This window comes from Taudactylus pleione, unplaced genomic scaffold (genome assembly GCF_031769625.1).
Source record: "Taudactylus pleione unplaced genomic scaffold, aTauple2 ptg000703l, whole genome shotgun sequence".
NCBI classification, from domain to species: domain Eukaryota; kingdom Metazoa; phylum Chordata; class Amphibia; order Anura; family Myobatrachidae; genus Taudactylus; species Taudactylus pleione.
The window spans coordinates 20,256-34,815 of NW_028285105.1; positions in this window are offsets into that span (position 1 = coordinate 20,256).

Sequence of the window (14,560 nt, forward strand, 5' to 3'; positions counted from 1 at the left end):
GGACCCAGCGTACTCTCTGCCTCTTCAACCATCCTTGGCCTTTTGGCCAAATTCTCCAACCCGGAGTTCAGTCCGTCCTTTGGTACAAGCCCACAGTCCAGTCCGTCCTCCGTTACCTGTCCGGAGTCCAGTCCCTCTCCTGGTACCAGCTCAGAATACAGTCTGTCTTCCAGTACCAGCCCAGAATCCAGTCTGCCCTCCGGTATTAGCCTGGAATCCAGTCTACGTCTCTCCAGTACCAACCCAGAGTCCAGCTGATAGCTTCCCAGTATCTTACATCTTTTCTTCGATACTCTGAAACCCTAGTCTACTGATCTCCAGAGATCATGTTTTGAATTACTTTGCTATTCCTGAACTAAGTCTCTCTACATTGGCGGGCCCACTTAATATAAGAACTTACCATTCCATGTTTCACGCACAATTTAGCAAAAATGTGTTTGCCATCATCAACTCTGCATAGGGCATGCAAAGATCCACCTCCTAAATACAAAATTATGTATTTTAAGGAGCCATATAAGATAAGTTTAGATGCATCTCTAAGGAGGCATTACTACTTGCTTACCTGCACCTCTCTGCACCTCTGCAATGTGATGTTAGTTTTATATGTACTCAGCTAAATAAGCGCTACAAGTATACATGCACGTGTGACAATGAACTGACATCCAATTCTAAATCAGGCCATTAGGTAGCATCATATCTTGGTTCAGTCTGAATTTATTTGTTTTAATTGGGAAAGGCTCAGACTGGTAATGTCACCAAAGGATCCAATAGCTAATTTTCCCATCAGAAATGTTTACAGCTTCTCATCACCATCATTGCACCTGCATTCCAGCATGCAAAAGAGATACACCTCCTAACAGGTGTATGCGAGTCTATGTCCATGTCTACTTAAGTCGCAATTACAGGAACACACCCTTATTTTACTTGGCCTACTCAGTCTATCCCCTGTTCTGCCACTTCAGGCTTAAACAGCCATAAGGACAGCGTAAGGCAAGTGCAATCTGACTGAGCCAGTTTAAACCCTGTGGTTGTGGTAGCAGTATACCTGTAAGAATTATGATGTTAGTGTCAGCCATTAGTGTTAGCCTATAGGGATCTTTGGGGGTTGGGCCTTGCTGGTATATTAGGTCTGAAATCCAAAGACTCCTCCTCTTTTTGTGTTGTGGCGGAAAGAATGGTAGTGTGCTTCTAGTTATACAAATTAGATGAGTGCGCTCTCCTTGATAAATGGTAGGCCAAACCCGTCCCCTCTGGGAAATGACACAGCCCGGCCGGGCATGCTTTATGCTGGAGAGTTGAACACCAATGGTGATGTGTTTGGTCTGCGTGTGTTTTGTGGGAGTGTCTGTTCTTTGTTGTCCGCCACCGTACTAACTTTAAGCTCTCAATCAATTTCAATTGCCAACTTCTAATTATCTAATTAGATAGCCCAAATTCAAATTATATTAATTATTAATTAATTATTAATAATCTAATGTCAAATAAATTTTACCTTTAATTTTAAATCCAAATTCTGTTGTCCGTGTGTTTATTTTTAGATACGTTTTTAGCTGTGTTAAGTCTGAAAGGTATAGTGCTCATATCAACCATAGGGAGTTTATGGTAATTTGTGCAAAAACCTTTATATAGAAACACACGTAAGTGATTTTTTTTGTATACATCATGTGCAGTATGAAAATGTGTATTTTATGCAAAAAAAACAAACCTGTGTCCACAACTATACAAGCTCTGGGGGGGAGGGACTCCAAACCCGTGGCTAATTACCCGGACTAGCCAGTACATTTAGTGGGGTTTACCCAGAAGTGAACTTTTCCTTGCAGCTTCAAGAGATGTAAGGAAAGTCAGCAAGAAAAGGCACCCACTGGGATTTAATGTGCAGGGAATCAATCGGTTAGCGCACACTGACCCCTGGTTTACCAAGCGGGAAAAAGGTTAATAGCCCTCACCCCACATAGCGCTATCAATTAGCTCAGTGGTTTAGTCCACGGCTAATTCAATTCCCCCCTATGTGTGCTACAGAATAGTAAAAGTGATCCGCTGTTAACTACACAGCGGATCACTTTTACTGCTTTAAATGGAGACTCCTATAAAAGTTGTTGACTCTAAGGAGGATATGGCATTGTGTTTTATAATCAGCATAATTACTGTTTTCAGGAGCATCACCTCAATCATCTTCTTCTTTGGGGCTATTATCTCCTACCAGGTTTTACCCATTACTGTTGTAACTTAATTTCACATTTTTATGTTTTTAACATTGTTACTAGTTAAGAAACATCAGCTAAGAAAACTATTGCAACAGGCTATTGTACTAATCAGAGGAAACTTACTAAACCATAAATAATTATAATATCTAGTTACTTGTGTTGTTGATATATCATCATCCATGGTTACGTTGCTAAAGTCCAACTGAAGAACAAAGCAGTTTAACCATGCTCTCATTTACCTTGGCAGACCTTGTTTTGTGCTAACCGCACACATTTATTTAGATATTTTAAAAGCAGAAATATAATTAGTTACTTCCATGTGTCAACTAAGCTTTAAAACAAGTATTCCAATAAGGCGGATATCTTAGTACATTTTCACAAGGGGAATTGCCTTTTAACATTTTATTTCTATTAATGCATTTCCCATCTGTATCTGACGCAGGTAAACTGATATGTTGTAATTGCCTAGTGCAGATTTGTACTGTAGCTGTCATGCCATTGTGAATGAGATGTCGCTTCTGCTTAACTGTTTCCTCCAAGTTAGCTGAGCCTTGACTGTTGTGGTCTCCAGCAAAAAGGATGCTGGATCATCACACTGCGATTTTATACACTGAAATATGAAATAAAATTAGTTACAAGTAATTGAAGGGCACTCAGTACAGTAGCTTCAGTAGGTCAGCGATCACTCACCCATTAAATCACAGCATTCCTTCCAGGGAAGCACAAGGGCTGGAAAATTTTGCCAGTGGCCTTGATCCAAGTCAGCTCCGCTGGATGACACAAGTTGAAATGTTGCGTAAATGACTAGAGATCTCTGTGGTATATTTTCCCTTATTTCCATGGATCATATTGGTCTTCTGGCCCCACTGTTGATTTAGTTTCATAGCAAGACCAGCATAGACAGAAATACCCTAAAGTGTATTTACAAGCTTTATGCAACTTTTTCAAAAGTCATATTTTAAATATTGCATTCATATAACATTTTCAGATTGCTTGGCCTGCTGAGTGTTATCCTATTGTTTTTAGCTCACATATATTTTAGGTAACAAGTAGATATTACGTATCAGGCATTTTGTCCTTTTATGCTTTATTAGTTAGTTCACTTGGAAGAACAAATACTTATGGACATTTATAAAATGTAAAGGGCTTTATACAGGAATTCTTACCACTGATCTGCACAATTTAACGATTTAACTTTAAAAGATAACAACTACTATTTTTTTTCTAAATTAATTACAATTGCAAAACAAACTTTATTAGTCCTTGTTTTATATATACGATAGAAGCAGTTTTAATTGAAACTGTGAATCTTTTTGAATCCGTCTCTACCAGCTTTACACATCTTGACACTGCATTTTTCTTTGCAATATAACTTTGAGTTGCATCAGATTGGATCCAACGTACAGTATTCTTGATAGGAATGAGGTCTGTGTTTTGACTGTACCATTCCAAGACATTTTTGTATAAAAAAAACGCTCCAATGTTGCTTTGGTTTTATGCTTTTTGATCTTGTCCTGCTAGAATATAAATAGTCCATGAAGCAAAGGATCATTGTGTTCCTGACACCATGTTTCATGATAGGGTAGGTGTTCTAGGGATGATGCTGTCTCCATCAGACATAGTGGGAAGCAGTCAGGAAGCCGGCGGACACAATGCCGACCGCCCGCTTCCCGACTGTTGAATCCCAGCAAGGGTTAAATGACAGGCGTCGAAATCCCGATGCCTGTCATTTTACCTATGCCGGGAGACCGGCGCCCGGCATCCCGATCGAAGGGGAGAAGGGTTAGGGCTCCCGGGGGGGACTTAGGGTTAGGCACCCCCCCGGGAGTTTAGGGTTAGGCTAGGGGAAGGGGGGGTTAGGGTTAGGCACCCCCAGGGGGAGGTTAAGGTTAGGCACCCCCCCGGGGGAATTAGGTTTAGACGGAGGGGAAGGGGGGGTGAGGATTAGGCATTTAGAGGGGGGATTAGGGTTAGGCTCTGGGGGGGGGGGTAAGGGTTAGGCACCCTAAAGGAGAGTTAGGGTTAGGGGAGGGAATTAGATTAGTTCTACTTACCTCTCTAGACGATCAGGATCTCCTCCTGTGTCAGGCAGCTGCTGGCGGCGGTAAATCATACTGTTTCCCCTGATTCTGAGTCACATGGATCTCTCTACACAGACGCACATACGCAGAAGCAAATTTATGCATCTTTGCATATGTCCGTCCTATTCTGAATGAACTTGACTGGATCTGTCTTTCCGTGAAATAGTGGATTTAGGGAAGTGAATTGGGCGGTGACAATGGGATCACACAGAATTGCCCTGACTTGTATGAGTATCATGGGAGTATCGTGAGCATGAATCCAAAGCTCTGTGCGATTCTGGGCTGTGCATATGGAGAAGGGAAGCCTGTTTCTGACGGTTCTCTTGCACATAGCATGAGGCTGGTCCCAATGATGACGGTTGCTGTAGCCAGTGTAAAACCAATGGTGGGCACTGGTTTCCACTTGCACATGCACAAACCCCAAATTAGTTGAACAGTTTCTCACATTAGCATTAGGTAATAAATGAGGATTCCATGTCTGCAGTACAGCCACTTTGTGTGTAACTCAGCAACAGCCCCTGTGCACATTTCTCTAAAGGTTTGATGAACATCTGCAGAAGTAATGAATGGGCACAATGCATTATATTTCAATAGTGTAATCATACACAATGTAATCAGCAATTTATGCTTGTGCATAATATGCCCTTTAGATGCTTAAGGGCATATTTATCAATATTTGGTGTTTTCACAACTTTTTCACATTATTTTTGTATCATTTAAATGTATTAAAGGGTTTTTGTAGCAGTTTTTGCAAGAAACTACTCCAAGCCTTTTAATTTGCATTATTTTTTATTAAGCAGATCGCATTTGCCATACTAATAATGGGAAATGTGATCTGTTTCCTAATCACTAGAAGAAATTGTAAAAGAAAACCGAGTGGGAGCTCTGCAATAATAATGCTATGGAGTGTGGAGATGGCGTTATGCAGGATTCCCCCACATTTCACCTACTCTACTTTTCTCTGCCAGCAGACAGGGAAAGCAAAGCCCGGAGCAGGCTTCTGTTTTCAGCCATATGTGTCTGACAGACCACAGGCTGATCACTGTCAAAATAAATAGTTAAAATAGAAAATAAAGCAAATAAAGCTTACCTGCACCCAGGTCTGTGCAACCTCAGCTGACAGGCCTGCTGGGACTTTAACCACATCTCAGCCGGCTACTGCACAGATCAGCTGACCAAGGCCCTCATTCAGAGCCGTACGCTCTGAGCAGAGCGCACGCTCTGAATGAGGGCCGGCCTCCATGAAAATGGAGCGTCCTTCTGGACGCTCGTATAGCTGTGGGTCACCACCCACAGGCTATACGAGCGTGCATTTTGATGGCCGCGATGGTCGAGACCATCGCGACCATCGAAATTGCGAGCCGGAGCCTGCGGTTGAGGTGGCAGCAGAAGGGTAGCTGGCGGTGCATGTGCATCACAGTCTCAGGGTATTTTTGGTGAAAAATACCCTGAGAAGTGCTTGGAGGGGATTTGCTGCTGGCGAGTGCTCGCTCTGAATCAGGGCGTGTTTTTTTTTTTCCCCAGCCCACTCGCAAAGCTGTGGGTGACCACTCACAGCTTGAGCGAGCGGCCAGGAGACCGTTGCGATTATCGCGACCATCGGGCTTGCGACGAGACCCTGTGGTAGGGTCTCGGCTCCCGCAAGCCCGAGTGGACTTCCTGCTCTAATAGAGCAGGAAGTCCACTACTGACATCACAAGTGATATCAGTGGTGCCGCCCACAAATGCCAGGCGTTCCTAAGGGAACTCCTGCATTTGTGCAGCCACCCCCCCTCCCCGCCTACAAAACGGGGTGAGCTGTCACTCACCATCGACAACCGCCCCGTCTTGTAGGGAGACCCGTAGCGATTGATCTGCAGTCGTTGGACGGGTCTCGCACATGCGCTCGCCGGAGGTGGCGCATGCGCAGTGGGTTAACATCGAGCCGCTTGCGAGTGCTGTGCGCTTGCGAGCGGCTCTGAATCAGCCCCAGAGCTTTCTTCTAATCTCTGTCCTTGCATGTAATATTTGATACATCCCTGCGTTATATATTCAAATATCACATTGCTAATTTGGCCAAATTTGATTATAAATATGCCCCTTAGGGCCATATGTACTAAGCTCTGGAAAGTGATAAAATGGAGATTGATAAGCTACCAACCAATCAGCTCCTAACTGTCATTTTTCAAACACAGCCTGTAACATGACAGTTAGGAGCTGAGTGGCTGCCAATTTATCACTCTCCATTTTATCACTTTTCAGAGCTTAGTACATCTTTAGTGTTTACATAGTAACTAAATTGTTTGGAGAGAAGTTGAAACATCAATAACTGTGTCACGCTTTGGCCCTTAAAATCCACTTTCTTACCTCTCGGTGACTGTCCAGGCTAGCACTGAGGTCCACTTGCGCTGTGCGTCGCTCCCGGAAATCACAGAGGTCCGCTCACACTGCACATCTCTCCCGACTGGTGCTGAGGTCTGTCTGTGCTGTGAATTTTCACTATCATGTCCCTGGTCCCTTGTCCCCGCAGCCTCTTTGCCCTCTATCACCTACTCTTCCTTTTCTAATTTCCCTTATGTCCCATTACCTTCTCATTTCCCCCATTTACTGACTATGGGCCTGATTCAGAGAAGGTTGGTAATGCAGCTGGTATCGCAATAGCGGTTGTAGGAATATGCAGATGCTAATCTCAGCCTTCCCTTTGTGCTCAAAAGTGCGATGGAGTGTGCAAGCACTGTGACGCCCACTTTCAGGCTCCGTGGTCTATGCATTTGCTATTGAGATTGTAAACACTCCAACATCGACGCAACATCGGTCACACCGTCAACATTTGCAGTAGCCTAGGGTCTACTCTAACTACTCTCCTCAAATGCAACTAATCATGGCCTGTGAAGCAGTGGATTTGTGATTGGGAATGCAGCAGCGTTCCCAGACATGCCCATAACACGCCCATGAATTGGCCTCTTTTTGCGATCACTTTAGGTCACCTCCCAGTCTCCAACCTGAAACGTCCAGGGATTGCAAACCCCTTCTCAAGATCTATACGCAATTGCAAATGGCATAGGACACTTGGTTTCACAGAAAGAGATTTCTGGACCATTCACACATGCGCAGTAGCAAATCATCACTCAACTGTGTAAACATCGGCACTGCATCCATCTCTGAATCAGGCCCTATGTTCTAAAATCGTCATTGTTCTATATGATGGTTATATTTAAAGGGTTTGCCAGGTCCATTGGGGTTGTGTATTTTATTTTAGGCTCTTTGGCATTTTCTCTCTTCAGTAGTTATTGTTTGTGCATAGCTTTATCTACAATCAATCTCTCCTTTGGAAGCTAGAAATTAAATACCTGGACTCCTGCTTATATGCTACCACAAATGTTTCTATTTTTCTATGCTTGTATACAACAGTAGATGGGTCCTGGATCGGTTTGGTATGGGAGGTGGACATTCACTATCCTCCTGTAGTGTACGACCCTCACCAGCCTAACTATTTAACATTTACAATAAGGGCCTAACAATAGTAACTGACCCTTGTGTAACAGCAATGGGCCTGATTCAGATTAGTATGTAAACCCAATGGTTTATGTACTAATCTGATTGTTTGGGGTCTATGGATGCGTCCAATACGCAGAATGATTGACATGCTGCAGCGTTTGGGGGGGAGTGGGGGCATGCATGGGCTGTCCTCCCGGAAACAGGGGTGTTCGCCCCTGTTTTCTGAGAGTGCCGAGGTCAGGGTCTGTGACGGTGGACGCATATTTCCTGGCCTGGCAAGCTACCAGCCAAAGTAAGTTGAAGCCGATGGTCGCGATGGTGATCTGATACAGCACCTAGGGACGCTGCACTCAGAGCACAATTGCTTTCAGGAGGTGTCTGCTTCCTATAGATGCCTCCTGCAGCATTTACATTTTGCTGGATGGTACTGCACAATACCGTCTACATCTGAATCAGGCCCAATGATAACAACAATAACTACAGGCTGGGTGTAGTGTAGTAACTTACGAATAACAATCACTCTACCACTATACTCCCCAACAACACAGGTATGACAATGCAGTGAGAAACAAATAATATAAATTGAAATTGGGCAATTATGCCACTAGTCTACCTTTCATGGGGGCATGACTATGGTAACAATTATTGTCCTGAACACTAGGGGTCGCTGTGCTTGTATAATAATGGGGTTACCTCATATATGCCTCTAAGTCTAATGTCTACTACCCACCTACATGAGGGTCTAATTAAACTAGGGTGTTTATGCCTATTTACACAGGGTCTAGCAGCACCGTAACAGGACAGCAGTGTGCCCTGTGCTGCACTACCGCCTGTCTCGCTCCCCCCGACCCCATCTCCCCCTGAGTGCATACCTTTTTCAGCCAGGAGATGGGTGGAGGGTGGGGACCTTCATCTGCGTTGCTCTGCAAGCGCCACGCAGCACTGCAGGAGGTCTCTTCATGCAGACCTCTGGAGCTGGGCAGTTTGCGGTTGGAGGATTCCGCCCTGTGCTGAGGCACCGGCCGCACCACTACCCTCCCTATGGCCCTGGGGTCTATAATGTACTATAATAAGGTACTGATGCCCTAACTAAACTAAAAGGGCATGTGCTTAGTGCACGGGTATCAAAGTGGCAACACCTTACCTCTTCTGGTCAACCTTGGCAAGCACAGAGGAGTTATTTTACATGGGATGACCTTTTATCTGTGTTTTCCAACAGGGGCGCTCTATGCTTTTTTCTGCTTCTCAACTTAACAAGCACAGGATAGTCTCTTGATATTGAAGTATAGTGATCCTAATGTTTGCCCAGCGAGCAAAGATGCAAGTGTTCTTCTGGAGCTCTTTCCCACTCAGACGTCACTGGGTTGATTAATCCCTGCCAGAGGGAGGGGGTGAAGCTATCATACAGCAAGTTGTGATTGAATTGCTATTGGTGGTAAATTCAAATTGCTGCAAGCTGATTGGCTGGGTCTGAATATTTGCATATTCCAGCCCACCAACGCTAAGGAGCAGAAGATACTTACCCGGCTGCTCCGATCCTATGCTGACCAGATGAGTCTCCTCCAACCCCTGGAGAAATCCATTCTCTCTGGTCCCCTCTTCTTCCAGCACTGGACTGTATTCTTTTGGTCCAGTGCTTATCTCTTCTGTGTCCCACACCAAGCTCAGAGTCGGCACTGGGCACATTGCAACAGTGGTAATATGGCAAATGTAACTGAATGGGCAGAAACTGCCTAGCCCCCGAAGCTTTAGGGACTTTCATATGTTTACATGAATTTTAGTCCTAATTCTAGACACTTTTTAACAAAACGCCTATACCCTCTGTATTCACCACTTCTCCCATCTCTCACACACACAGTGAACACATGGGACACACAGATAGGCACCCCCCCCCCCCTCACACACACAGGACAAACATTTTTTTTAAAGTAACTCTAAAACAGGAGCTAAATATGGAGTTGTAGGTGTCAGAACTTGATTGGAGTTTGGATCCGGAGTGGACACAGGAGTAGTACGTGGGGCCGTTTGCTGGTATTGAAAAGATGCCGGCCTTAATGGGGTGTGTTTCATGAATGGAAGCAGGTGCAGGAGGTACAAACTGTGGCAACCGAGGAAGGCAAGGTATGTCGGACACTGGAGCCGGAACTGGAGGCGTCCAAGGACACAGAACCCTCAGGGACAGCAGGACCCTCTATAGGGCAGGCGACTGGAGCATGCAATCCGGACAGGAGTCAGAGGTGGAACGAGCTGGAACACGGACTGAGAGTTAGCAGGCTCACCACGACAGACTGCAGCAATACAAACAAGGGAGCTCAGGAACTAGCACACAGCTAAGCTGTGTAAAACATTGCACTGGCAACTAAAGAGCCTCTTGACAACTCTTTAATACCCTCAGGTAGTGCAGGATAGGTTGCTAGCCCTCCAGCCTAAGCTGTAAGCTGATTGGTCCAATTTAGACATGTGACCTGGATCCAAGATGGCGACGCCCAGTAGTCAGCAGCACTGCTCAGGAATGCACAGCCTGCTGTTCAGCCAGCCACTACACCCGATCTCCAGGATCAGGATCACCTCCAGAAGCCAGGATACCTGCAGGAAGGACCATGCCAGAGCGCCCCGAGAGGTAAGGTTCACGCCGCTCATGAACCTGTGGTCCTGGTCGTGACAGTAGGTTCTACAACCTTCTGTGAAGGTGTTTTGGCAAGAATTGGGGAATGTCCCACAATTAAACTATGGTTATTTGCTCACTCTGCATTATTGCTAAATTAGCTTTCCAAAGACAAGCATAAATACTCCTTTCTCTCTGCAAGTTGCTGTTATCTATCATTTTTCTGCCCAGATCCCTCACTTCCTATCCTCAGACATCTCCACCATCATTATGGGTGATTTCAATATCCAAATTGACAGTCCATAATCTCCTCACTCCTCCAAACTACTCTCTTTAACCTCCTCTCTTGGCCTCTCCCAATGGACTGACTCCTTTGCTCATCAGGATGGCCACTGCCTTGATCTTGTATTTACCAGACTATTCTCAGTTTCTGATTTCACTAATGCTCCTTTCCCTCTCTCAGATCACAACCAACCACCTGCACACTCTCCTGCATTACATCAACCTCAATGTCATTAAAATCAACCAAGCCTCTTCAAACCTGAAGAAATATTTATTAATTAATTTCCAACAAATATCCACCTCTCTACAACAACTGCTCTCACCAATTTCTACATTCACTTCTCCTGAGACTGCTGCATCGCAACTGAACCAGATTCTAGAAAAAGCCCTCAATGAAGTAGCTCCAGCTACCCATCACACTCCATGTAGACTTAGAAGTCAACTGTGCATTCTAAATTAACAAGGCATCTACAAAAACTCTCAAGTAAAAGTAGAATGTCAGTGGCATAAGGCTCGTACTCCAAGTGACTTCCTTACATAGAAGACTATATACAACTCTTACCGTAATGCTCTGGATGCTGCCAAACAAACTTATTTCCAATCTCTAATCTCTGCTCAAGCCTCTAACACCAAGCGACTTTTTAATAAATTTAAATAGCTTCTTACCCTTCCCTCACCCAACCCACCTGCTACTATCTGTGCACAAGATCTTGCTTCCTATTTCAAGGACAAGATTGATAAGATCCAAAATGAAATGGTATGCTCTTCCTCAGCCAGTGACCTGCTGAATTCCCTATCTTAACCCTCTGGCACATTCTCTTCATTTGACCCCACAAACGAAGATGAAGGATCTACACTATTCTCATCCTCCTACTCTACTACCTCTCTTCTTGATTCTATACCCTCACAAATCAGTAAAGCTCTGTCTCCTGTGCTCATCCCAATCCTAACTAAAATCTGTAATCACTCTCTCTCTACATCTTTCCATCTCTGTTCAAGCATGCAGTGATTACTCCCATTCTGAAGAAACAAAACTTGGACCCTAACATTACTAACATTACTCTCTAATTACCGTCCCAGCTCCCATGCCCCTCCAAGTTACTTGAGAGACTTGTCTGCACCCGTCTCACACACTTTCTTAACTCACACAACTTATTGCACCCACTTCAGTCTGGCTTTCGTTCCCAACACTCCACAAAGACAGCACTGATTAAGGTAGTGTATGATCTGGTCACTGCTAAGGCTAAAGGCCATTACTTGCTTCTCATTCTTCTAGATCTCACTGCTGCTTTTGACACTGTTGGCCACTCTCTTCTCTTAGAAACACTACAATCACTAGGTCTTAAGGACACAGCTCTTTCTTGGTTCTCGTCCTACCTATCTATTCGCTCTTTCACTGGTCTTTTTTCTGATTCTGCCTCCTCTTTGCCACCTCTATCAGTTGGAGTACCGCAAGGCTCAGTCTTAGGTCCTCTGCTTTTCTCAATCTATACCACCTTTCTTGGCAAACTAATCAGCTCTTTTGGATTTCAGTATCATCTGTATGTGGATGATACTCAATCTACCTATCCTCCCCAGATTTGTCACCATCTGTATTGGTCTCTGTCACAGAATGTCTTTCTGCCATTTCATCTTGGATGTCATTTCGCCACCTCAAACTTAAGATATCTAAAACAGAATTCATTATATTTCCACCAGCAACAGTTCCCCACATTCAATCTGTCTCAAAATCATGTTACATACATCTGAAAAACATATCCAAAATTCACACAAGACACTGCAAAAACTTTAATCCATGACTCATTATTTCCTGCATTGACTATTGCAATAGTCTCCTTACTGGTCTTCCCAATAACAGGCTCTCGCAATTACAATCTATTATGAATGCAGCTGCGAGGCTGATCTTCCTTGTCAAATATTCATTGTCTGCTGCTCCGCTGTCATTACCTCCATTGGTTGCTAGTTTTCTACCATATTCACACTCATCTAAAAATATCTCCCAAAATATCTCCCAACCCGTCCTCTCCACTCAGCACAAGATCAGCTCTCATGCCACACATTACTTGCTCCCATTCATGATTACAGGAGTTTTTTTGGGCTGCACCCACTCTGTGGAATGCCCTACCACGCACAATAAGACTGTCATCTAGTCTCCAAACCTTCAAGCGTTCTCTGAAAACTCACCTCTTCAGACAAGCTGATCAGATTCCAGAACTGCCCACATATCCTTCATAGCTTCCATATGTAATTACATCATACTTGCCTACTTTTGAAAAAGCATTTCAGGGAGATTGTGAAAGCAACACCTATGAGCATGGCGCTAAAGTGGACTGTACTGCTACATCTGAGAGGCGTGGCATAAATTGTATTTACATCCAAATGTAAATGAGCCCCAAAGCAGTTAGTACGATCTACTTGTTGATGAAAACACACTGATACATTTTAGAAAATGCATGTAGCCATAGGAATCACAGTGCTTTATAACCAATGCAGAGAAATGACACTAATGATCACATTTGAATGTATATATCTGTTTTTGTTTTTTTAAATATAACAGCTTCATAATGGGGTAAGGTGCAATCAAGGAGATTGGCAGACTGTTCAGGGAGACAGGGAGAATGCTGCTATTTCAGGGAGTCCCCCTGACAATGAGGGAGAGCTGGCAAGTATAAATTCCATCCCCTTTCAGAGTCCACACACAACCTCAACATTGTCTTTCTTTCACATCCTCCTGACATTTGGCCAACATTTCTGTGTGACTGGATCATACAGCCCACCAAGAAACTCTGCTTTCTGGCTGGACCAAAATGCAATAGCAAACAAACCTTGTGTATCAATGCCTATTACCCCATAGATTGTAAGCTTGCGAGCAGGGTCTTCCTACCTATATGTCTGTCTGTTATTACCCAGTTTTGTTCTATTCATGTTTCCAATTCTAAAGCGCAACGGAACATGTTGCGCTATATAAGAAACTGTTAATAAATAATCACCTCTTGTAGAAGCTCTATTCAATGCTTAAAAACAAATAAATTTACATTATATATATGTGCGTGCGTGTGTATATATATATATATATATATATATATACACACACACACACACACTAGGCAGGAATTATATATAATAGCATTGAATAATGTACTGTACGATCAGCTTTTTATGTAACAGCACCATCATGTGGATACAATCTGAAAATGCACTAGCATATACTGTAGGTCATTTATGAAGCACAAAACAATAGTTTAGCAGCATAATTGCAGTTTCGGACTTGTGAAGTGTCTTCATTTGTACAAGTGCCTTCCACTAGATACATAAGTTGTAGATGTAGAGCAAGAAGGCAAAGTAGAATGGAGGACTTAAGTGGGGTTAAGGCATTCCCAGCAAAGTAAAAATATAATTTTAGTGCATAAACAAAATGTAATTTTGCAGATTATTGTAGTAGAAAAGGATCATAAGCTCAGAACTAGCAGAAATCAGGTCTCATTCTTGACGTCTAATGATACAAAAATTCCCTTGCACAGTGCTCTATGAAAAAAAAATACAATTAAAATGGGCAGTGTGCCCTCCCTCCATAGTGCTATACAGCCGCAGTGTTTTTCCACTATTACGGTTCTCTCACTATTAGTGTGGATTTCCGGCTATGAAAATGAGCTTCAGGCTACTTGTTGTATGGCTGGTGTCTCTATGAAAGGGTAGGCAAACTATAGCCCATGTATCAAAAACGGCGCAGCCCCCTGCTGAAATCCGTCAAGGTAGGAATGGACATCGGAAGTCAATGTTTACAAACCAGTGATGTCTCTGATTCAATGGAAGTACTTTTTCCATGGAATAGCGGGAATTTGATGGTTGCTAGCCATCGGATGCAGCTTTCTGTTGCCCAGCTGATGGCTGGTTGGGGGGGAGGAACACCA